This window comes from Fundulus heteroclitus, chromosome 13, assembly GCF_011125445.2.
Source record: "Fundulus heteroclitus isolate FHET01 chromosome 13, MU-UCD_Fhet_4.1, whole genome shotgun sequence".
In the NCBI taxonomy this organism is placed as follows: domain Eukaryota; kingdom Metazoa; phylum Chordata; class Actinopteri; order Cyprinodontiformes; family Fundulidae; genus Fundulus; species Fundulus heteroclitus.
Genome location: NC_046373.1, coordinates 9,806,195 through 9,833,183, shown reverse-complemented (window position 1 = coordinate 9,833,183; position 26,989 = coordinate 9,806,195). Strand labels below are relative to the sequence as shown.

At 39.3% G+C, this 26,989-nt stretch overlaps 1 protein-coding gene across 2 annotated transcripts in view; it reads right to left on the bottom strand.

The window, feature by feature from the left end:
* The window catches only part of calcr (calcitonin receptor), an 89,230-nt gene that overhangs the window by 52,187 nt on the left and 10,054 nt on the right, over positions 1 to 26,989 (bottom strand). Inside the window, exon 2 of one of the 2 annotated variants that reach the window (XM_036145033.1) lies at positions 18,896 to 19,022. The exons of the other annotated variant lie outside the window; for it this stretch is intronic. The gene's annotated coding sequence lies outside the window, so the exon portion shown is untranslated. The remainder of the gene's footprint in view (positions 1 to 18,895; positions 19,023 to 26,989) is intronic. 2 annotated transcript variants of the gene reach the window in all.

The following is a 26,989-nucleotide window of genomic DNA, read 5'->3' as shown; positions in this document are numbered from 1 at the left end:
TTAGTGAGAGGTTACTGCACACTAAATGCACCAAAGACCATTAAGGCAGCTCCTTCCGCTTTCCAGCTGGCATCTCTCCAAATAGGCCGTACAAACACAAAAAAAAGTCATTCAGTTACATCATCAAGGCATGCAATTATATCAGTACCTCTTCTATCTGAGCGTTGTCACCTTTTAAAATAAATTTCCTGTTTGGACTCAGTGCAATAAATGTTTATATTATCAAAGTTATCTTTCAGTGGACTTAAATATATCTCTTGCTTTGTCATCTTTGTTTTGTTTGTTTTTTGTTCTGTATTTATTGCTATGTTTTTGCTGCTGTTTTGTATTTTTTACCCACAGTGGAGCAAATAATACATTGTTTTTAAACGCAAGGGAAATGGATGAAACGTCAAACCGTTTGCAGGGATAAAAGATTTCCCCCAAAATAATTTTAAAATTCTCTGCACCACAGTCACATTTGTTAGTTGTTAGCTCTGGCTAGGTTTGTGGGCAAAATATTTTCAGCAAAAGTGAATATGTTGGCCTTTTTACTGACAAATGTTCTGTATCCCATTGGGGTATCAGCTAGAGACCCCATGTAGTCCATATAACTGAATGTTAGTGACTAATTTTGTTCAATCTGGTCCCACAGAAATTATCATGCAGTTGAATTATAGAGCTAAGTGCAATAATGGGTTGCAATTATGTACTGCCACCAGAAAAAGTACCTGTTAGGGGTGATAAGTCCTGCACTTGGCAACCGTGAAAACCATGTTTCCTTCATACTTTGAGTAATGATTAATTTTCTAAAGGTGTCACGCTGCTAAACAGTAAGTTTCCAAAGGTTGAACTCAGTCTCTGCCACAAAGGGCCTCGGATCTTTGCATCAGCAGCTAAAAAATTATGAAGCCAGCTGCGGCCATGTTAGGCAGGCTCTGACATTGGTTATTCTTATTTTAGTTATTGGAGTTAATTTTCTTAATTAATTGGTTTATTATTCTTACCAAACAAATTGAAAAGCTGTTTTTACATGTTTCAGTGTTCACAAGATGGCGCTGAGGATGGCAGCCTTGCTACTTTGCTCACTTGGACTTTGTTTTTGGTTTTGTGCCTTTATTCTGCTCTCCACCACCATTCGATGATCACCTTCACTGGAGAGGAAGTCCTAAAACTTCAGACTCTCCTCTCCAGATATTTCCTCTTTATTTATCTACCCTAACTTCATGGAGATCTTGACTGGGGGCGTGGCAGCATTCTGTGGCTATTACCACAGAGGCAGATGAGGAAAACGGTGAAGGTTCAGAGACTTTGCACACCATTGTCTTTAATCCATCTGGCTATTGTCTGCTCTCTGGCTGATAAAATGGACAAGTGCTGCTTCGCACATCAACAAACTCTGACTTCAGTGGATCTGCCACCTTTAGTTTCACCGAGACCTGGCTTGCTGAACTACAACTTCCAGGCATTTCGAACGAACTGCAGAGCAGAGCTCTTGGGGGAAAAGAGAGGTCAGAGAATTTTAAATAAACGAAGGTTGGTATTCTGATAGTACAGTTTTACAGAAAAAATTTTGTCCTCACCTGGAGTCTTTTTTATGTACTATAAACCGTTTAAATCACTTCATTTGTTTTGTCTTGTGTTTACATCCCACCACCAGGGCTCCACAGCAGAGGCTAAAAAGCAACTTGCTGAGCTGACTGCAGACAAAGGGAATAACACCCCCAGACTCTCATAATTGCTTTTATGGATTTTAACAGCACAAATCTCTCCAATAGAACTTCCAAAATGCAGAGAGCATATTAAGTGCCATTCCAGGCATAATACCACACTGGATCCCTGTTACCCAGCTTTGAAAGATTCACACTGCACAGCTCCTAGGTCCCTCTGAGGAAGATGTGAATGGATTCTTTCAGTGTCAAAAACAAACAGGAAAACTTCAGGACCTGACAATGTCTACCCCTCAAACCACAGATCTTGCACTGACCAATTGGACCCCATCTTCACTGCCATCCGTGGCGATGCTCCCATGATTTGTGGGTAACACATGTGCTAACACATCTCCTTTACATGCTTAATTACTGTACTTCCTGGTCAGAGTTTTCCATCGTCTGACTGAACAATCTGTTCCCTGACCCTGTGTCTCCCACACCTTACAAATTTTACCCCAGGAGCACCTTACCTCTGTTACCTTTCAAGTAACAGTTGTTTGGGTGAGCCATCTCTTTGTCCTTTTACCTGTCCTGGGCAAAAATCTGTCCTATTGAGTCTCTCATCCTTCACCCCCTCTCGGGACAACACATTTTTGCTGACATCACATCAGTGATGGAGGATGCGTCAGCTCAATCGGATTTTCTGTGGATTTCCCACTGATTCAACACAGACTAGCTGTGTCTCAGCAGCCACACAAACATAGATTTGGTGTCTCATTCCCTTCCAGCCACAAATGAGTTGCAATACCAATCCCAGATCATGAGGATTAGTTTGACAAATGGACACGTTTCAGATGTTAACCACAGAAAGCTGGTATATAAGTCTTGCCTAGAGCGCAACACACTGACACTGTTATTAAAACTACATGATCAAGCTACACACTGCAGCAACTAATAGACTCTATATTCTTATAAAATGCTATTTCATGTATAACCTATTGAAGCCTCTTGGCACTGCTACAGAGTATAGATATCTGATGTTGCCCCAAATACTTCTCTCAAAACTAACATTGAAAAAAATGGAACGACTCATGATTGTAAAGAGATAAATATACACAGACCAACACCAGAGGATTTGGAACCAATTTACCAACTATGTAATTCATTTAGCGTAATAATAATTTAGAGATTTATAAATCATTTTAAAAGTTTTTTTTAATCCAATAGAACAGAGGTTTCAGCTTCTGACCCACAAAATGAAAAACTGCAATTCGTCCTGAGTCTATCCTGTGTGTAGTGAGATTGACCCTAGCGTACTGTTTTTGTCTGGCCTGTTTGTAATGTTTGTGTCTTATGTTTCTTTGATTTTAAATTTAATGTTGACGTCAACCTGTCCAGGGACTACAGATGGAAATTAGCCAATGGCTACAATCTGGCACACATATATATATATATATATATATATATATATATATATATATATATAAAATATATTTTAAACATACCAGCAACACCCATGACCCGTGAGGGATTATGGGGGTCAGAAAATGGATGGATGGATGGATATTTTAAAAATGATAATACCAGAATGAACTCATGACCCAAACTATTAGTTGAGTATACAAACATTTCTCCTAAATCCATTAACCATGGATACAATTATAATATAAAGAGCATAAACAGCCAATTTATTTGGTTTGGTCTATTTCTCAGTGACATTTTTATGTCTTTAAACACCATAACATTTATTTGTTTTATCATTATCATTTTAATTGCTGACTTTAATTTCTGCAGAGGATCTCAGGATCCCATAATTGTTTAACGATGGACCTAAAAGGGGCCCGACCCCAAATTTGTGAAACAGTGCACTAGAATAACCAGCAGGAGGAAGGGAAATCCTTGAACGTCTGAAAATCAGTGTCATTGTTGCTTTTTAAAGGTAATATTAACCCAAGGAAAACAAACATCTGGTAAATTTAGAAAATAATAAGGAAACTGATTCATTATTTAAAAAAAAAAAATCACCAGAATTCAAGGGATAAGAATCTTTATTTTAACAATTTTTTTCAAGGTAAACGACTCCAACAATACAAAACCAATATTAGTAACATTAGATCATTAAAATTGCAACAAAAGTTATGTATACAACTGTATAGAAATGCATTTTGTAATGAAGTTGATTTAATAAGACATCAGGGTGCTGTTATCCACCAGCTTAGGTGCACTTACTTTGTGGTTCAGGCTCAAAGGTCAGAGACCTGCTGTGTTTACATATAAATCAGAGGAAATCCTTCAAACTGAATGACGGAAACACTGGGAATGTTACCTGATGACATTCCCAGTGTTTTTCCTGCATACTATTGCAACCAAAAAACAGAAGTCTATCACAAGGTTAGCGGACTCCACTTCTAACCATCTGATTTAAAACAGCAATCTGTCATCGGTTTAAATCCCAGTTAGCAGCTGTGACCTTACAGGCTCCATAATTAAATGGATCAGCACAAAAACCTCAGTTGTTCAGCTAACAGTAAGAACACATTAATCACTTTATTTGCTTTGATTCATCATTCTTTGTGTAAGTTCATGTGTCAAAAGGAAGTTAGATGTTAGTAATTCAAATTAATTTCTATCTTACAGATTTGTGTTAAAAAACAATAAAGACAGAAAGAAAGAAACTGAAGTTTTTTACCATTAGAATGTCCATAAACTGAAAACTTTAACATTAAAATGTTAATTAAATGCTACAAATTAATTAAACATTAATAATCACAACAAAAAACATCTGTGGCCCACCAGCTTGACATAAAGGAAAGGAGGGGATAATAAAGCATATATTTTGTACTTGGTCTTGTTTTATTGAGGCTGGCTACTGAGAGGAGGCTACTGCTGGTTGGAAGATGCTTAGCCTCTGCAACGACGCTCCTCTGCAAATTCTCAGTGAAAACAGAACCAGAAGCTGCTCATGTCCTTCTACCTTGCCACAATCTCGGATCTTACAACGTGCTGCATCTGGATGTGGTATCCTGGGAGCAGAGCTGCAGACATGACCTTGCAGACGGTCATAAATACAGCACAAAAGATTACCAGATGCCCTCTGCCCTCCCTGAAGGAGATTGCCAATTCCAGATATTAGAAACATCCTCAAAGACTCCTGTTCCCCACGCTTGGGCAAGCCTTACAGGTCGATGAAAGCTGTACCTTCCGGACAAGTAAAAACAATTATTTATTTTTTTAAACACGCTGACTGCTGTTTTTAGAGACAAATATCATGTACAGAATTACCTTCTACTGTGAACTTTTTCATCAGCATTTCTCTGCTGAGATCAATCCTTGCTACTACTGCTAGCAAAGCTGCCATAACTATTATGGCAGTCTCATATATTTCTAATGAATTAGTTTTACTTTTTTCTTTTATCTTAATTATTTGTCATGATGACAATTAAGTTATTGTAGTCAGGCCCTGGAAGCCATCGTCACATCACTAACTAAAGACTTAGAAGAATCAGTCTGAGACACTTGCTTCTGTCTGAATTTAAAATGTTAATGAAATTGCCTTAACATTATTGTAAGATGTTATGCTACATGAGCTAAACACATTTTCTGTGTATGACTCACTGTTTAACTTCAGATCGGCAGGAATCGGCAAAAACGCAATTACCTTCGCTGTGACGTCGCGGTCTGCACGTTCCATATTAAACTGGCAAATAAACATCTCAGTGTAAAGATTAATGCTATATGAGGGCCCCTATCGTCATTAAAAAAGAAAGTAAATGGTGCTGCTGTCGGTAAAGACCTCAAAAATTGATTAGTTACTGTCTTTTTAAAATGCTAGAATGTTCAATATTTGCTGAATTCCGAGAATTCGAGCACGAAAGGTTTTGCAAGCATGTTAATCAGTTTTAATCAATGTAGATAGATGCATCTCCTAAATAAAGAAGTCTTCCTCCACTCACTTAATTTGTAAACAAGTCAAGAAGAGGGCAGGTCAGCCCAACAGATCAGCCTCTTTGGTTGGCCGGGGCTCCAGGCGATGATGATGATGATGATGATGATGATGAAACTGCCGCTGCTTTCACAGCGTTTCACGTTCTTTGACTCGGAGGAGAGCAGATAGCAACTCGTTTTCACGGCTCAATAAGTGTACAGTGGTATTTTTCCTCTTAACATTAAATAATTTGAGGCTAGAAGTAAAGAAACTTTGTGTTGTGTAAAATGGACTGTTCGCTCTCTTTTCTCTTGGCCAGTAGTTTTTTTGTTCTTTACGCTTTTCTCGTTGATAAAAAGATATCCAACCATCCAGCAAGACAAATAGCGGGATTTCATGATTAATCTGCTAATTGCCTGATGGGCATTGATTAAATGGGGCAAGCACGTATTTTCAGCCGTTCGGCCGCCTCCATGTAATGTGCTGTAATGAGTTTTTTTTGTGTGAGATTTGGTTAGATAAAAGCTCCAAATGCTAAGCTTGCGGGTGACTCACTTCTTCAAGAGACCTAGTTTACATGAAGGTTGAGGGGGAACAGAGCAGATAAACGAAGAAAGCAGTAAAAGCTCTGCATCTTGACCAGCTCCTATTTCTTTTTTTATCTTCTAAATACCAAATACTGTTCTTTCCAATTAAGGTAAAAAGAGAAGGAGCTTGTGTTGTTTTCTCTCTGCTTCTCTTCAACCAAACTCAGTTTTTCTCTGCATTCTAATTTCCTGTCTGGTCTATTTTTATCTCCATATATCTTTTACTACCATAATCTATTTCCACACTCACCTCATTTTTCTGTATCTCCCCCATCCACTCCCTCCTGTCTTCACTCCAGCTCCCTCTTCTCCTCGCATTCCCTCCCTTTCTCTACAGTTCGGTCTAAAAGCTCTGCGTTCCTTCACAATGCACTTGCTTTCCTCCTCTCATTTTTAGCAGAATCTTCTAGACTCTTCCTCTCTTTGAGACGGTGATGGAAAATCGAAAGATTGAGCAGGGAGAATATTCTTTAAACAGGCTTTTGTTACGGTGATCTATAATATTTTCAACCTTTCAACCCCATCCTGCTGTTTACATAACATGCACATATATAATATATAACTGGGATACTTTTTTTCACAATACTTGGATCGTCAAGTTTATATAAATTATTTGCCTCTCATATTTCTGCAAATTTATTGCAAACCATATTTAAACAGAAAAAATAAGATTAAACCCTGCTTCTTGTCTATCTGGAATAATCCCTCTATTTCCAAAAAGGCATAGCAAACAGGTCTTTATTTATCCCAAATACGGTTTTTGACATCAGAAAAATTAACATTTTAATGTTTTTTAGCGATGTTTTACAGCATCCCCCTCACTCATTGAAGCACAATGTGTGAAAAGGTTTTTTGTTTTTATTATTGCAGCAGCATGATGTCCTGCTGTAAAATCCCTCTGTTCAGAATGGGAAAGAATTGCTACCATAGAGGATGGCAAGGAAAGTAAAAAGATCTCCAAAGCTCATTGTTGGACAACTGCACAGAAGAATGGCACATTGGGGACACTAAGGCTACGTTCACACTGCAGCCTGAAGTGACCCAATTCTGACTTTTTTGCCCATATGCGACCTGTATCTGATCTTTTTATGATAGTCTGAACAACACAGATCGGATTTTTTCAAATGCGACCCAGGCCACTTGGATATGTGGTCCTGAATCCGATACGTATCTGATCTTTTCAAATGCGACCTGTGTCTGTACGGCCGGGTCGCATTTATCCGACCTGTACGTCGCCGATACTCGACAAACGTCACTATTCTGCGTCCTGCTAGGCAGAAGCGGGAAGAAAGACGACACCCATAGCGGACTACAAAGAGAAGAGCAGTCAATGGAGAGAAAGCTCCGGTTAGAAAATAAATTAAAGATTGCAAAATGCGTGGCAGCATTATAATCCATGTTTACTTCCGCAAACAATGAGCACGCTTGCTACGTGTGATGTCATCGCGTCCTCTACTGCGCATGCGCGACACTTAAGTTGTATGAATTCAGTTCACACAGGAGATCACATACAAGTCGCATATATTTGGAAATGTGAACGACCACGCAAAACAAAAATCAGATTTCACAAAAAAATCGGAATTGAGCATTAAGGCCTGCAGTGTGAACGTAGCCCTAAGTCACCCTAATAACCCTCAGGCACTATCTACGTACATCCCAGAATTTGCACACTGTTTTGAAAGCATGTCAGCAGATAAAAATGTGTGAAATTCTACTGATGTTTCATTTGGAGCCGTGTGCTTTGGGCATCAAACGCTCTGGGTGGTTTTGGGTCGAAACAAGGGGGTATGGCAGAGGATCAGTGATGCTGAGGGCTTTTTCTGTCTTCTAAAGACCCTGGGAACCTTGATGTTGATTCTATTGGTGGATTTACCTCCTCAGCAAGTCACCAAGCTCAGCGAAGCTATGGCAATTAACTACTACTTCTCTTTTCCCTCTGAATGAATGTCTTCAAATAACTCGAGGCTCCTCAGTTTGCTCCATTTAATTAAGAGACTTTACGAGGTATCCATGAAAGCCCGCAGTAAGTCCACTGAACCAGCAGATACTGATAACACACACTGTAACAAAGGTTAGCAAGTTAAATATATTTTTTTAATCCACACACCAGCTTAACAAAGGTTCAACATTCTCACAACTGCTGGGATTTTATGCATTGGGTGTCTTTTTTTTCTCTTTTATGTTGTAAAAATAGAAATAGAAGCATGACACTGCTCTTATTCAGACATGTTCACAGCTAAATAAGGACATCCGTTCAACACAGTGTTGCAAATCATCTCCATGCTGTCCGTTTTGAACCCATCAACTCTCTGTAGCTGAACAGTCCAAATCCCTTCGGTGGACTGAGGGGACGCGTCATTACTGATGACAGTCGTGTAGCTGCGAGGAAGCACTGAGCAGTCATCTTTTGTCTGGCTGCCAGACTACCAAAGAATGTGGAGAAATTTAACCGCTGTGAGACCAAACAGGTTATGACAGTGAAACTCATCTTCATAATGAGTAAACAAATTAAGATGCAACTGAATACACAAACAGCGCTTGCACCGTCTGAATTGATTAGGCTGTCATCGTGTTCCACATAATGTGATCTATCTTCAAAAAGTTTGCAGTTTGAAATCGCTTGCAAAAAGTTGTGATATGCTATTATTATTATTATTATTATTATTATTATTATTATTATGTGATAGACCGGCGACCTGTCCAGGGTGTACCCCGCCTCTCGCCCAATGACAGCTGGAGATAGGCACCAGCACCCCTCGCAAACCCAACAGGGATAAGCGCGTTGGAAAATGGATGGATGGATTATTATTATTATTATTGTTGTTGTTGTTCCAAAAAATTAAAAAAACAAAACAACTGGACTTTTTGCCGAAGTTTGAAGATGTTTCGCTTCCTATCCAGCTAGGAAGCGAAACGTCTTCAAACTTCGGAAAAAAAAGTCCAGTTGTTTTGTTTTATAACTTTTTTTTTAATGACCATGACCAGCCTATTGTTGTTGTTGTTGTTGTTGTTGTTATTATTATTATTATTATAATACAAAGCTTCAGCTGTAATGATGCATGGGAAACTTGTGTGCTATGGAGTACCAGCTGTTCACCACGATGCTCCTTCTATTAAGCCGACTCCGCAGAGCTCCATGTAAAGCAGTTGATTTATACCTGCTCTCTAATGCCTTGACATCCCACACACTTCCCCTGCTAGGCCAGAAAGATATTAAATGGGCAGACAGGACAGAGAGGAGGTATTATGGAGGCAGATTAATAATGGAAACACAGACTGCAGAACCATAAACCCCTTTCGGGTGTCTTTCCAGCGCAGCGGCTGTGGTTCGGTGGAAAGTGGCTATCTTGCATTCGGGGGATTGGTGGTTTGATCCTCAGCCCCACCGCATGTAGATGAGTCCTTGGGTAAGACTCTGAACTCCCACTTAGGCCTTAAAATAACTTTGGATGTGTAACCGTGCAGAAGAAATTGCTGCATCCAAGCGGTTGTGTTGTGCAATAACAAGAAAAGCAAATCAGGCAATTACCCAGCAGCATCCCAGTACGTTTAGGCACTAGAGTGGCGACAGCGTTTCAGTACTAGCATCAGAATACTTCGGAAACTGACGATCTACTGGAATTTTAATAGACAACTATGAGGATTTGTTAAATGTACAATTACAGAAAAACTTCAGAAAAAGAGAAAAGAAAATCCAGTAAACACCATTTATCTGATAAAAATGTCTCATCGATGCCAGTGGTCAAAAAAGAAGGGGCAGCTCGGTTCAAAATCAAAGCTCATTTGTTTCAATCAGGTTATGTAGAATGTTATGTCTGAATGCACAACATATAAAACGTGGAAGCAGATGAGCCGCAGCGGCAGAATCCCACACCATATGGTCCCTTCTGTCAGCTAAGAAGAAGAAACCGAGGCTCAGGTTTGACAGGCTCATTAATACTGGACAATAAAAAATGCTGCCTGGTCCGATGAGACACAATTTCAGCTTCGACATTCAGATGGTACGGGTGATGGTGGTATAATAGTATGAGCAGGGTTTCCCCCAGCATATAATCAGTCTGACAGGCCGCCAGGCCTAACTCAGCTCGCCTCGTTTGTTATTTTAAATGCATCGATGTTTGAGGGCAACATGAAACGGTCAGAAAAGCTAAATGCTAGCTGTTGTTAGCTCGATGGCGACTCGGCGGTAGTGACGCAATGCTCCCCAAGCTTAACTTCCTCAACGCTTCACTTCCTTTAAATAAGATGCTGTTTGGGACTTCTGGTTGGTTACCTGAGCTAACAGCCTGACTAATTAACCAACTAAAAGCCACTTCATGTGTTTCTTCATAAAAAAAAACAAAAAAAGAAAGTGTAACTTTCTGCACAGTGACACAGTGGGTAGCGCTGTTGGCATGCAGCAAGAAGATCCTGGGTTCGAGTCCTGGATGGATGTTTCATGCTACAGATGGCATTATTATATCTGTAATTATCAATTTTAGGGTTTCTTCTCCTTTCCAAATAAGTGCTATTAGAAATAATCTTGTTTAAATACCATGAAAGTGGAATACCTTTTTAGTCAAAGTTATCATGTTGTGAGAATCTCAACCTGCTGAGAGGGGATAAAAAGTGCATCACAAGGAAGTCTCAAATTAGATCAACATTTGTGCTAAACCCACTGTATGCGTGGATCATTCAGCAGATTTTCAGACACTTTCATTTAATCCACTGCCCACTTTCCTGCTTTAAAGCACGTTTCCTCCCTTCTACACCCCCCCCCCCCCCCCCACCTGGCATAAACGTCTTGCTAACACTGAAAGCATATATCATACAATATTTGGAGTTGTTTAGTGTTGGCCACGCAGACTGGTGGGAGCCATCTTACCATTTCCTTCCCCGGGCTTAGTTATGACAACATGGAACAAATTGTAGCTCTCCTGAATCACTCTGCGACCCCGACAGCTTAAGCAGTGGAAGAGCGCTGTGGTGAGCAGTGCTGGGAGTGCCACGCATCTTAAACATGTCGGAGTCAGCATCTCCAAATGAACATGTGTTTATTTGCCGGGCCTTCCGAAATCCCTACAAAGTCAGGCTGGGCTGTGTACCGTCATGTTCCTGCTAGGGACCCGATGAAAGAACGGCTCAAGGAAGACGCCGGGACAGAAGGGTGGGGCTTAACAGCAACCAGGAAGATGGACTTACTGGCTTGTTCCTGGACAGCTGGCTATCGCCTGTGTGAGTTTAAACCAGCGATATCTGTGGCTGCACTAATCTCATTCCGGGCCAAAACACCAACGCTGCAATTTTATAGAAAAGCTGCGTCGCTCCCCCAATGAAGAGAACAATACAAAGGAATCTGGTAATCAGATGTGAAACGTTGTCAGTCATGCAAAGAGGCAGACTAACTAACAGAAAACACTGATGATGATCAGAGGTTACAAAGCTCCTACTGACTTGCATGCAGGTTGATAATTTAAACATGTGTGTACGTCTCGGGGGTTTCTGGTTGATGAAGCACATGTGCGTGATCCTCCAATGTCTACGTCACACTGGGGGGAGAGGCACAAATAAGAAACGGTCGTAATGTGTTGCAAAAGTATTTGGCCCATAGACGTTTTTTCACATCAATCATGAAAGCAGTTCCACTCCTACAAACAAACCACAAGAACTCCCATACCAGGGTTGGGTAGACAGAAAGATACCACTAGCATCATGCAGACCAAAGAAAAAAAAAAAGCTAATCAGGTCTGGAAGAAAGTTGTGGAGAGGTTTGAAGCAAGAGGTCACAAAAACAACATTAAAGCTCTTAATAGAGCACATTTTAACCAGAAAATTAAGAAGAGTATGGCACAATTGCCGACGACAGACAAGGCGTTGGTTGTCATCCTAATTTCTCTGGCAAGGCAAGGAGAACTTTGTGAAAAGAAGATTCCAAAAGGGAAATGGTAACTCTGGAGGAGCTGCAGGGATCCACCGACAGCCATCAGTTTCTCGCATCAAACCCGGCCTTTTTAAGACGAGTGACAAGAAAGCAATTCATTATTCAAAAGAGAGCCATGGGTACCGATTAAGGTTTAAGTTGGCCTCATGCAGTTCTGTAAAAAAAAAAAAAAAAAAATCACACAGTATATCAGAAGTAACTAAATTTTAAATGATTTAGGGGTTCGATATATTTGAAGGACACTCCTGTTTATATTATGCTGAAATAAGCTAGAGGGTGCCTTTATTTACCATTGCCACTTAAGATTCTATCATTTCCAACTAGACAAAAAGGCCTCTCAGCTGTGTTTACCTAACTTTCAAATACATGACATATTTTGCTGGCTAATAATCGGTCCTGGTGATACCAGCAAACAAAAAAAAAAGACTTTGTTTATGAACGTGAGCTTTGCTGGGACAAATGAGCTGCCCCCTCTGTGACAGTGACATCTTTCCTTTGTTTTCTTTTTGTTTACTCCCTGATACAATTACCTGTCACTTTACGGCGGGAGTCTGTCAGCGGTTTACGAGCCGACTCAGGTGCTTACAGACGTCTGGGAGTGAATAGAAGGCTTTTTTTTCACGGGGTGGCGGACCTTTCATTCGGCAACCTCTCCTTTCCTCACCCTTTTCATTTCCTCTTGACTTTCACCAACTACGTATCTCATCTGTCAGCCAACCCGGTGACTTTTGTTTGTTTCATTTCCTAAAATGAAACCGCGGAGGACAGACGGCAAATGAGCGGTGACCTCTGCCAGTTCTGGGTTCAGAGTGACAGAGCGGGGAAAACTCGTTGTCTCTGAAACTCACTGTCGCCAGAAATATTACATTTCGTCAGAGTTTTCATTTGTTTTATTTTGCTCTTACTTAAAAGGTTAAAAAATATAACCAATTTCTGTCTTAAGCAGCCAGTGAAAATCTAACCAGCACCTGTAGGCTGTTAGATAACAGACGTCATGCAGAAGGAAGGCCTTTTTTTTAATGTTATCTGACCAGGCTGAAGAGCACGATGTTGATATTTCCTGTCCAGCTGCCGGATGTGGTTGACTGGACAGCAGCCCCAACCCCCAACCTAACCCCGAACGTTCTCAGTGTTTATCAGGGATAATTCTGTTTCCTATAGATTCTCACTCTGTACTGTCAAATGCAAAGGCTGGTTCACTGGGATTTCCACACATTGCCACATGCTCCTTTTTCCTGCCATTTTGGATTTTGATCAGCGCTGTAGTTGCGCCTCTAACCTTTTTAATCTACAATCATTTTGGTAAAAGGGCAGATTACTGAACATTAATAGAACTGTCATCCCATCCACTCCTGCTGCTCCGATAAATCCTGAAGAAACTGAAAGAAGAGGAAGAAAGCCTTTATTGTCATTATCCACAGCACAATGAGATTTAAGAGCAACTCCCTCAAAGTGCACTTAGTCCAATATAAAAATATACTTTTTGAAAAAACTATAAATATATACTCAGTAAATATACACACACAAACAGAGAAATAAAACATTTAGCAAAGGATTGATAAAAACATGTAGCACAAGCCCAGCATAACAACCACAACAAACCTCTATACCAACTAGATTCCTGTCTCCAACAAAGACTCACAAACACTTAAAATAAATAACCCTTACTTTGGCTCCACATACAATGCCTTGCAAAAGTATTTAAACTCCTTGCACTTTCAAAATGTTGTGGTAAAACTACCAGATTTTTCTTAGTGTTTTAACATAAGGGTTTGTGTGATGGACCAACACAAAGTAGTGCCTGGCTGTGAAGTGGAGGGAAAATGACACATGGTTTTAAAAATGATTACGAATTAAATCCATCAGCTGCAGGTCTATGTTTCTGGCAGCATTGTACAACTGGAGACTAAAATTGTCTATTTTTCTTTGAAAATAAACTAGAGGTCTGGTCACTCATTCCCACTTGGATTCATGTCTGGACTTTGACTAGGCCCTTCTAACACATGAGCATACTTTGATCTAAACCATTTCATAGTAACTGTAGCTTTATGTTTATGGTCACTGGCAAAATGGAAGATAAATCTCAAGTGTTTTTGTGTTTTTTGTGCTTTTTGCGGCCTCAAACTGATTTTCTTACACGATTGACCTGTATTTAGCTTCATCCATCTTCCCATCCACCCTGACCGGCTTCCCAGTCCCTGCTACAAAAAAAAAACGTCCCTGCCGCATGATGCTGCTGCCACGACATTTCATCATAGACATAGTGTGGTTGGGGTCAGGTGCAGCACTGGTTTTGCGCCACATACATCATGTTTGGCATAAAGGCCAAAGAGTTTCATTTCGGTCTCGCCCAGGCACCTTTATCTAAATGTTTGCTGTGCCCCTATATGGCTTCATCCACATTTTTGGAGCCCAAAGTGTTGACAGATTCTCCGACATGAAATCCGCAGCTCTGCAGCTCCACCACTTCGTCACTGAGGGCCACTTGGCCACTTCTTTGATTGATGCGCTCCTTGCCCCGTGTATTCCCTTTAGGTGGAAACCCATATCTTGGTTGCGTTGCAGTTGTGAAAAATTTCCTTCAGGGGTAATAAAATGAACGGGAATGAATGTGAACGTATAAGACACACATTTCAGAGTTTATGATGTTTCTCTACATTCCTCTAAACGTGTATTTTTGTTTAAATGTGTCATTAAAATTTAATTCACGGTTAACTGCAGAGTGTCATTTGTGCTATTCAGCAGATTTAAAGTTCTGTCAACACTATAAAATAACTGCTTCATGGCGGCACCCAAAAATCTCCCGGAAGAGATTGATAGTCTTACAAATTTCCAAAGAAAATATCAATCCTCCATCTATCTCTTAACTGGAGATTTTGGTGATTTCTGGTTCACATTATCCCTTTCCTCATACAGGCACATTAAAGGCTTTGCTTTGCATGCTCCACCATGATTTGGACAGGAGAAAAGACCATCTTTACCCGCCAAGGCATTACAAAATGAAATGGAGTACAAATGAAAGTGTGCGCTGGAAGTGCTCTCGGCAAGCAGGCGCTATATGGCTGCAAAGATCAGCCTGGAGAAGCATTAGCACAGAAGAGCTGCTACAAATCAAAGATAAAAGATAAGCCCACCTCTAGGTCAAGGAGGGCAATCAAACAGAGAATTGATCTCCGAGGATGAGATCAGGAGCCCAGAGGGCGTACATCCATCCAATTCTATTTCTCAATCATAAACTCAAACAAGACAGTTTAAAGAGCAGCAGTGAGTAAGGGCTTATTCTGATGGAAAATGATAGGTGCTTATTGGAACAACTAATAGCTCCTGGATGTACACTAGTAGAGTGGAACAAACACTGCAACCAAAAGAGAAAAAAGAAAGAAAAAAAAGAAATCCAGCTGGGTGGGAGGGGAAAAAAAGAGGAGGTTTGACAGAAATATCGCTGTTAACAGCAGCTGCAGCCAGCCCTGCCGTGATCCAACAAAACTTCAAAACAACAGTTAGAGCAATGCACAGGCAGATACCTATTTAAGAAAAATACAAAGAAATCCTGGATGTTCTGCCTCTAACTTTTCTACAATCATGCACTTCTAATAGGATTATATATAAGCCGATATGGAAACACATCCTCCCAGAAAGCAATCATGCAAACACAGCTTCTCCAGACGTAAAAACCTACACTGTATCCAAACATTACTGGCATTTTTCTTTTTCTTTTTGCCAGCAGGGAAAACACATCCACAATGAAATGAATTAACATTTTAAATGGTCTCACAGTGGAGGAAATGTGCAAACTGAGACTGTGCATTCAGGTTAAGATGCTTACAGAAAATGGCTAAATAGCAATCCTGAAGGACACGGAGTAACAATAAACAGGTTCTGCCAAATCCGTATCACCGAAATAAGAAAAACTGCCTGAACGCCACACGAGCTGCGTCAGGATAGAGGATGAGGACTGAGGGTTAGCATGCCATTGGTGTACACGGGAAAAGAGAAGGATTACACTTCTTCTTGCTTTTTAATTCATTTGTGTAGGAGAACATTTCCCCACCTACATCCTGTGCTAAATTGCATTATTCACATAGAGATGGGCCTTATATATATATATATATATATATATATATATATATATATATATATATACATCCATCCATCCATTTTCCAAACCGCTTTATCCCTCATGGGGTCGCAGGGGTTGCTGGTGCCTATCTCCAGCATTTTTATATATATATATATATATATATATATATATATATATATATATATATATATATATATATATATATATATATATATATATGTTTGTGTGTGTAGGGGGAAGGGGGTGTGAATATGTAACCACAGTAGCTCTACGAATAAGCTGCAGAATATATTAAAGATGTTACAAAAGAGCAAACAACATCATGAAGAGGGTAAAACAAATACAAGATCTTTTAAAGCACTCTTAAAATATTTTCACACGTATATGTACCGAGAGAGGCTTTCACACGAGTGCTTAATAGGTTACAGTGAGTAAATGAGCAAATGCAACAATACTGAAAGGTAATTGAGCCAATTGTTGCACCAGTATGAATGCAACAACTTACTCTACCATCTTTTCCTGTAAATGAGTGCATAAGTAGAATTTTTTCCTGTTGCTAAGAAATGGTTTGAAGGAATATATTTATTTATTTATTTATTTATTTATTTTAAGTGTCTTGTCTGGCAGTGCAGCATTAAGAATTGCTGTCTTATTGCCAAAGAGAGCCCAACAGGGACGCTGTAGACACTCACTATACAAAAGTCTGCTCAAATGTCGTGCTGTTGCATGTTGTTCTCGAGGGCATTTAAAACTGGGAGGGCTAAAAGGAAGGAGCTTATTTCCACTCATAACTATATGTCCTTTATGAATCTGATCATGCAACTGAAAACTGTAAGAAACATATCTAAAAGTAAACATGGGACACATAATTCTGAATTTCCCGTCAGACAAAAGCCAAATAATCGATGGAAATGATGTCTTACGTCAAGAGATGCACTAATCAGGCTTTTGCTGGCTAATACAGCTTTCCAATTTTCTTTGAGATTCCGTCTGCTGATTCCAGTGTTGGCCTTTTCTAGACGAGTTTTTTCTTTTTTTAAAACGAAGATTACACAAAAATTAGGAAAATGAAAACTGCAGGTTGTTTGTTAAAGAATGTCGTTGAATAAAAGAGGAAATTAATTATGATGTTTAATTGTTTTTGTTTTGTTTTTCTCCAAAAGAAGTACTTTTCTAAACCAACTGTCAACATTATTGTAAAAGTTTAGATTTTTTTGTTCATGTTAAGATTCAAAGTCCAGCTTTCCTGTCCCTACAGAAGAAAACCATTCCCACAGCATGCTGCTGCCACCACTATGCTTCACTGTGGCGAGGACACGTACAGAGTGATCTGTTTTAAATTAGATTACAGCAGGAAAACTTCATATACACACAGGGTACTTTTCAGATTTTGTTTGTAAAAAAATAAAAAATAAAATCATCCTTATACTTCACAAATGTGTCCGACTTTGAGGTTGAATCATGACAGAAAGTGAAAAACTTCAAGGGGAATAAATACTTCTTAAAGACATTCTACCTCTCTGTGAAACTTTAAATATTTCATCCCCAATGTTTCTTCATCTCATCCAATATTCATTTGCAGAACATTAGCATACCACCCGCAATTTGCTTGATATTTTGATCATATGTTTTTAAGAGAGAGCAATAGATTTTTCCAGATTTTTCTATCTAAAGCCATTTGTCTAAACTTTCATTTGTACTTTAAATCCATCCATCCACCTATTTCCTATAACCCGCTATTTCAGTGTTCTTGTTCCCTGGTAGTTTGGCAGAAAACCAAAACAACGCATCACCAAAAGAACACACTAACCACATGGAAATATGGTGGTGGTAGCATCATGATGCGTGAAAACGTGAAAAGATGTAAATGCCGGTCAGTTTGGACCACAAACCTGATTTTTTTTTTTTTTTATCTTTATTTAAACAGGTAAACACATCACCAAAAGAACACACTAACCACATGGAAATATGGTGGTGGTATCATCATGATGCGTGAAAACGTGAAAAGATCTAAATGCCGGTCAGTTTGGACCACAAACCTGATTTTTTTTTTTTTTTTATCTTTATTTAAACAGGTAATAAGTTTGAGTAATGAGTAATCATTCCCGACGTTGACCTTGGACAAGAGGCCACAAGACATGTTGCTGTGAGTCAAAATCAACACAAGAATCAAAAGAATGACTTCTCCAGAAGAAAGCCAGAGTTCAGATCTAAATCTGACGCAAAAATCTGCTGGGTCCCATTAGGAGGACTGTAGACAAGAGATGTCCTCCGAATCAAATAAATCTGGAGAACCTTAGCGAGGCTAAGAGAGCACAAATTTCTCCAAGTCAGGATACAGGATACAGATAGCCTTCCATGCAGGAAGACGGAAAGCTGAAAGCGAGCGCTGTGGGGCACTGATTACATTAGTAACACGTCAAGTGAAAATTGAAATCATCCAAGCTGAAACTACAATTTGGCTTAAGCTAAAGAGAAATCATCATGGGAAAGATCTACGTGGATTTTAAAACTGATCTCCCCTGGCATATGGTTCGCGGAGCCCAGGCAGCGCAGCCTCAGCTCCAGCCTCGCGTACGACCGCAGAGAACAAACCCAACTGCTTCACTGACTCCAGGCAGCTGTTCCACTCAACGCGAATGCCTACGATAATTACAACCATTTCACGAGCATATGCCGAGGGAGAGAAACGCTTGAAAAAAGTTTGAAAAGCAATGCTGGAAGTTTGGATGTTTAGCGGAAAAGTCTGACCTTGGTAGAAAAGCGGCAGAGGATGTCAGACCTGAGAGCTGACCTACGCAGAATTACCCTGGAATGACACCAAACCTACGCTGACATTCCCGAACCGTCGACAGACACGGGATGATTTGTGTTGTCCCTGAAGCAGAAGAAAAAAAAAAAAAAAGGTCTAATTACATCACAGAGGATGGAAAGGCTGCCGTCCTGCACAAGGATGAACATTTTCCAAGCTCCGATGCTTTATCAGGTGTCGGCTTCTGTCAGCATTTACTCAAAACATGTTCCCACAACTTGAGAGGTGTTGGCTCTATTTACACAACAATATCATATATCTGGCAATCTTTTCTGCAGTTCGTTGACTCTACGGTGGTTAAAGGCGTACCGTCCTCTAAAATCGGCCTCAATTCTCTGATGCGCTTTAATACTTTCCCACATCATTTGTAAGGCTAATTCCCCAGTGGCTGCTGTTAAATGCGATGTCAAATAGAGGATAAGTTCCTCAGTACCCCATTGGTCATGGCCTGCCAGTAACACCCCATTAAGACGGCTTGAGAAGAGCAGGGATTCTTTTTTTTTTTTTACTGCAGTTCAGAGAGGCGATTATAGCAGAAATCAAATACGTTTCATGTGCAAGCAGCCGGGCCCGCTTATCTTATCCATTCCAAATGTTTTCATTAAAGGGCGAAGTATTTGCACAAAGACAAACTCATTAAAGTTCTAATAGCATCCTCCCTGGACTGTGTTCCTCTAGTTTGCCTGCACACACATATTTATGCATGTATTGCTGCCCATAGGTAGGTCTACCAGATACAGCAGGGAACCAGGAGTTTGGAAATTGTAATTTAAAACCAAATAATTAATCTATTTTTTTTTTTTTTTTTTGCCTTCTGCGTCCTTTTGGGCTGACATTCAGAAGCTATGAATGTTTCACTGTGAAAAATTAAATTCCTCTCATTTCGTAAAGTTCAAGCAGTTGAACGCCAGAAATTCACACTATCGTGGACTCAGCTTGTCAGTCAAGTTTTCGAGGTAGATTATTTCTGGCTTGACAATTACATATTAATGATAATCAGCAGTGCTCTACAAAAGCATTCGTTTTCCACTTTGTTGCATTTTGACTCGTTCCACCAACTAACTTCAAAGTATTTCATTAGGAGATTATGTGATATAACCAAGGGAAGATAGAGGTGCATACATATGAAATGAAAGGACCAACCTAATGTACTGACATAATAAAAAAAAATTAAATATAAGAGAAAGATAACCTGAGTTAAAAAAAAATTGTCTTTTAAAGATCATTTCATTTATTAAGGGGGGAAAAACTGACAAAAATAGCCTAATCTTTTGTGAAAGAGCCCTCCTTGGTAAATCCTGAATTTAGTTTTTAACCTTATTGTTTAGGTAAATGTCACAAGCAATCCCCAGGTTTGATGACTAGCAGACATTTAAAAGCTAGAAAGCACTTAAATAGAGCCCATCTGACAGCATGAAGTATGCTAAAAGATCTCAAAAAGCAACCCGAAGAAACCAAAGAACAGATAAGAAACAAAAGTCACTGACATCTATCAGTCTGGAAGCCCTTTCTAATGCGTTGGGACTCCAGTGAACCACACGTCATCCATAAATAAAGGAAACATGGAACCATGGTGAACCTTCCCAGGAGTGGCCGGCATCCTGGCACCCATCAACGACTCATCCGGGAAGTGACAAAAAAAAAAAAAAAAAACACAAAACTGCACTGCAGGCCTCTGATGCCTCAGCTAATGTCAAATTTAATGTCAAAGTTCAGGATTCAACAACAAGAACATGTCTTAGCAGATACTACATCCTTGGAAGAGTTCCAAGTCTAAACCAAAAAAAATACCTCAAAAATAAGATAAAACAATATTTTAACGATCCCCAGAACATTTCAGGTTCTGTGGACTTTCCAAACAAAGGTGATTTTTATGAAAAGTGGAGGTTTGTGTCCAGTCACACCTGGCATAGAACAATTAAAGCATTTCAGACAAACACAGTTATAGCAACTATAAAACTTTGTGGTGTTCTTAGTGTGATCTCTGGGACGCCAGGCTGCTTCGAGACCAAAATGACCTACAATATTTGACACCAGTAAGCACAAAGTCTCAAAAAACAAACAAAACAAAGATATCAAACAAATGATTTTGTTGCAAACCTGGTCAAAATGAAAACTTCAATCAAATGGAGATGCCGTGGCATTACCTCAAATAGGCTGTTTCTCAGCACTTCTCCAAAGTTGCTGAATTGAAACAATTCTGCAAAAACATTTACAGTGATGTAAAAGCAATTACCGCCGGATGGCAGCTGCTGCTACAAAGGGTGGCTTTACCAGGTATTAGAATAAAGGCGCAATTAGTTCACACATACGGCCAAGTTGCTTTGGACAGTTATCGATGCCTGATAAAATAAAAAATAAATATGCTTGATAAAATAAAATCCTCTTTTAACAGATTGGTACAAATAATTTTGTACCAATCTGTTTTTTTTTTTTATATTTTTCAAGGAACTGTTGAATGGGTGATGCCCATTTGTGTGCTAGAATGGCCTAGTTAAAGTCCAAACCTAAATCGAACTAAGAATCTGAGGCAAAACCTTGGAGGTAATGTTCTCCATTCAAGGCCAATGAGTCTGACATCGCTGGAGCTATTTTACAAAGACAAATGGGCAAAGTTTCTGTGACTAAAAACAAATAATACTACACTTTTCAAATTTTAGTTTGCAAAATAGTTCAAGAGTCATATTTCCTCTTTTCACATGTATGCAATGATTTTTTAGGTCTATCACAAAATATCACAATAGAATAGATTGAAGTGTGTGGCTTCAAGGTGACAAGAAATACAAATAGTTTTTGCAAGGAGGTTTTCTTACAATCTATAATCTATGCCTTCGGGGCATTTTGTCAGGTCCCCAAACACTTGATAAATGCTTGGAGATGCAAGAGCAGTATCTTCAAAGTGAACGATGTAAGGACCGTAATACGAAAATGTATATATTATTTAACCCTGTCACGTCCGTTTCATACACATCGCATCAGAACAAGCAGCAAACACTTAGACACACTTCTGTAAAATTCAGTAAATGGACAGAACAAAGTACGAGAGTGATGCTGAAAGAGCCATTTTGCACAATGCAAAGAGAACGTGCGCTGCCAACTCTCCCACTTTAGCAAACGCACACATGTCCTGGCACACACCAGACCTTGCATACATTCACAGAGGTGAGTGTCCCTGTCCCCCATTTCCTCTCATATCCCGCGTTAGATGCCATTATCTGTGCCATGCTGATGGACAACCATTTTCAGCCCGGGAAGAGTGCGGCCACCAAAGTACACCGCAAATTGCAGCCACTATTAACTAATCAGTGGATGAATGTGCATTGATGTGTCTGATGCTGTGCACTATCGCCATTACGGTGGGCCTCGTAGTAAACCATTAGCACCGTGGGGATTAGGTTTCATCATAAACGGCTTTGTTTCCACCAAGAAAGCCAATCTTTAGAATATTTACAGTAAATTGAATAAAACTGAATTCATCAGCTTAGTAAAACAGCTAATAAAAGTGTCTCCGCAGGGAACTTTTTACATCGTTACAGCGTGTCGTTTTATTATGAGAAACACGTTTATGATTTTTATCGGGTGGGTCGTTAAGGTCTAACTCCTTCCCTGACAACAGGTATTTACAGAATGGATTTTTACTAGGAGGATGCTGGTGGAAGAAAGATTGAAAAGCTGCTGCGAGACAACACGCTGGGGCAGGTGAGATACTGATTGACCGCAGGAAAGAAGAAAATCTGGATGCATTTCAGTTTTTCATGGGAGAAAGTAGAGCATCCAAGGTCAAAATCTGTTATGGCGCAGGCTTTACAAATAAACACATAAAAACACATTAGAAGTGTTTGTACTCCAAACAAGAAAACATTATTTTTCTTAGGATTCTCTGAGTATAATGAGAAACATAAAAACTTTAAACGCTGTATATATAATTGTGTTTTTTGCACAGTACTAGTTGATTTTAAAATCTATTTTTGCTTCATTTTCACAAATGAGCAACAAATCTGAGTAGCCATTTGGGGGCTCTTGTGAAGGATGCAAGCAATGACATGTCTTAAAAACAGACCGACTTCCCTTAACAACAATTGCCAATGTAAGATGATAAAGACAGCCAAACATGTCAACTATCATTCTGCAATCCGTGTTAAAATCAAAGTAAACTCCTGTTGAACTGCAGAGCTGTGTTTCTGTGACTGCTCTCTTTCTCTCTGACATGTTTTGTTGTCATCTTTGGCTATAATATGAAATCAATGATTGTAGCTTTGCTGTATAGGGCACTGAGACCAACAGAGGCGCAGAAATAGAAGCAAAAAAGCCAGAGGTGGGCAGTAACTAGGTACATTTACGTGAGTAACTTATTTGAACAAAATGTACTTTTACGAGTAGTTTTACTGCACTTTTTTACTTTTACTTGATTAATATTATTATTGCTACTCTTGAGTGTATTTGTTCTTCATTTGAGCAGGTAAATAAGATTATCTGGCAATAGAATAAGTTTTTTTTTTTCACTTAAAATAGGAACAACTCATCTCCATCATCTTATTTCAAGTATAGTATATCCAATTATCTTATTTTAGGGGTCAAAATGCTCATTCCAAATTGCAGATAATCTTATTTACCTGCTCAAATTTAGGGCAAATAAACTAATTTCAAGAAGATTTTACTTATTTTTAGTTCTGTTCTTGCACTGCGGAGCTCGCTCCTGTCAGTTCCTGTTCCAGCAACACCAGTTTATTTAAGCCTTTTGAAATGTTAATTTCTGTGTCGGGTGAATTATCGGGTCTCCATCTCTCAAGTGTATTCTAATAATTAGCATAATTAGCATTGCAAAAGTATCCATTTATTCGTACTTGGCCCCCTTTTCTCCGACACCCCTAAATAAAACTCAGTGCAACCAATTGTCAAATGATTAGTGAATGAAGTTCACCAGTATGTAGCAGAATCTATACAGACATTTTGTAAAAGGTAATGCCACCTCCATGGTAAAACATGGTTGCGGCAACATCATGCTCACTCCAAAAAGGGAACTCAAAACAAGTAAAATATTCTTGAAATATGTGTATTTTTCCTTGATTTGAGCAGGTAAATAAGACTATTTGCCAATGGAACAAGATTTTTGCACTTAAAATAAGAACAACTCATCTCTATCATCTTATTTCAAGAGCAGGATGTCTAATTATCTTATTTTAGGGGTAAAAATACTAATTCCATTGGCAAATGGTCTTAGTTAGCTGCTCAAATCAAGAAAAAATATACTAATTTTAAGAAGATTAGTTCCTTTTTTGCAGTGCTGTGGCCAAAACGTTTCTTTAACAGGGTTACTTGTCAGTTTATTGGAGGATAAGGAAACCTAACTGCCTTAATTGCAGGGAAAACTGCAAAATATTGACTCAGTTTGTACTTGGTGCCGAGTTTTCTTTGTAAAACAAAAATGTTTTTACCAATTTCCTTCCACTGTGTGTTGGTCTGGGAACGACCATTAAAATGCATCAAAACGAAACAAAATATTGCATTGAAGGGGTAGGGATATTTTGTAAGGTACTTTATAAAGTGTTTACAATAATGTAATACATGGTTATTTTGTCATTTCTGACCATAAAAAAGAAAAAAAAATATGAGTAGTAGCCTACCTAGAGAAATACCTCTACTTCTAGTCCCGATTTTGTTCTTCTTTTCTCCTTTCATATTGTCACTTAGGACGATATTTTAAATGCACAGAAGCAACTGGCACGGAAAACAGCCTCTAGATCTCTAGAGCCGGTTCAGAGCGAGAAAAGATGGTGACAGATGGGCTGAGGCCGGGCCTGTCATCTATGTGACTGACTAAACAGCGCTCGCTATTCCCTCACTCCATCTGCAGATCATAACTCTTCAAAATTCCCATTCCCCTTTCAGTTTCACTGAGAAGGGATAATGAATTTTAAAAAAAATACACACAACAACAATAATGCTGCCATGGAGTTATATGTATCTCTTAGTCATTTTTCCTCTTTTCACATTCAATTTATTTTTCTAAAGAATTTTCATAATTTCATCAGTCAACGCAGCCCTCTGGCAAAACAAAAACGACCCTAATAAGGGCAGCTGGCATGAGCATATGAACAAACACAGACTACATAAGCAATAAAAATGGATTTGGATTTTTCTCCCCTCAACCCATACTGGAAGTGTCACACTTATTCTGAAAGAATATGATTAGCAAATAGTTTTAGGCACGTCTCAGATCATACATTTTGTACACATCTTTTAAATGCACAACAGAAAAAGTCATGAAATGTCTTCTTATATGTATATAAATCTGAAGTATAATTAATATGTCTTTTGTAACTACAAGACTAACTTGTGTCCATGTATACTTGCGGTGAAAGCCGACTCGAACTGACAGCTATGGGAAAAGCAATTAAAGGAGTATTTCTGCCACTGGGCCTCACTTGAAAGGCTTTAACAACAGTTCTCCTTCCTGGCAGAGAGCGAGAGAGAGTCTTATACGCACCACTGGGTCAGGGGGCAGGCTGTGTTTGGGTTCTAACAAGCTGTAAACAGACTGAGAGAGAGGCGGGCCAAGTGAGAAGTACTAGTGCTATCAAGGATATGTGCGGTAGCGGGAAAAATCACCACACATTGAAGCACAAGTACTGAAACAGTTCCTTAATATCGCCACCTGAAGGTAAATATAGAAATGTATAAAATGTGGACAAGTAAATGGACCAATACGGAAGAGCAAAATGAGCAAACATTACATTACAAATTTAATTAACACAAGCAGCGGCTATGCAGAGACAATCGGAAAAAAAGCCCAGAAGGATTAAAGCATTGTGACTAGAAAGCCTCCAAAGAACACGGCCGTCTTGGTGCTAAACTAAAAACTCCGATGTGCAATGAAAAAGTGGAGAGCAAAAAACGAAAGGCCTGTTTCACAGTTTTTATAGGGAAGCTGGAAATTTTTGGTCATCTCCAACTCAAAATCTGGAATATTTGGTCTAATTTACGATGATCGTTAGTGAGAAACGCCGTCTTAATTTCATTCACAGGGACATCAAGCAGCATTGCATCCTCCTTAAAACTGTCAAATTCTTCCATCTTATACGGTCAAACTCTCTCATGCTGTTACTGAATGAAGCTCTATACCCACCTCAAATATTGCTCTGTTTTCTTTCCTTAAAATGGGATCATTAATTCTTCAACACGAGATAAATTAACCTGAACTCTTATGTACTGCTATTGCTTTCTTGCTGATGCTGCAACGTAAATTTCCCTTTTGCAAAGAACCCCCCCCAAAGGCTCTCTCGGATACTTAGAACAACTCCATGTGGACCCTCTCCCGCCCTTCCAACCCTCTGCTGCTGTCTGTACAGAGAAAAACAACTAAGACAGAAAACCCTTGATGAATCATAGACTTAGAAGTGAACCTAAAAAGAAACAACATGCAGAATGTGATTTTTTTTTGCCATTTCTCTTTGAGTGATCACAAATAACAGAAATAAATTCAAATAGCTTCACGTTTTTGAACACCAACACGGTTGTATACAACGTGAAACTGCCCCATCAGCTATTGGACAAAGACCTGAATAAAACCCTTTTACAAGTAAAAGTAGGAACACCAGCCTCTGACCACAAGAATCGACTATTAGGTCTCCCTAGACACCACCGATCAATCACTGAAGACCTTAATAGGGGGTGATTACACCCAGTGTTACAGCGGACCGTATGAGTCATAAAGAGAATGAGTCAAAGTGAAAATGAAGAACAGCTAAACAGTAAAGGAAATTGTTGAATGGTCTTATAGTCGAGGGATATTGTAATAAGTCAGAATTAACAGCCTCCAGCAAAGCACACAGAGCTGTCCTTGGAGGGTGGGGGGGGAATACGCTGTCGATCCATTAATTACTCCACGCTATATTGGGCTGTTCTTTTAAGGCACATGGGAGGGCGACTTCAATGCTGTACCACGGGGGTCTTCGAAGCAGCCTGATGTGTCACTAATCCTCTTGTCAGACGTTTCTTTGAGCGCTGAAATGATTTCCGAATCATCTATCATC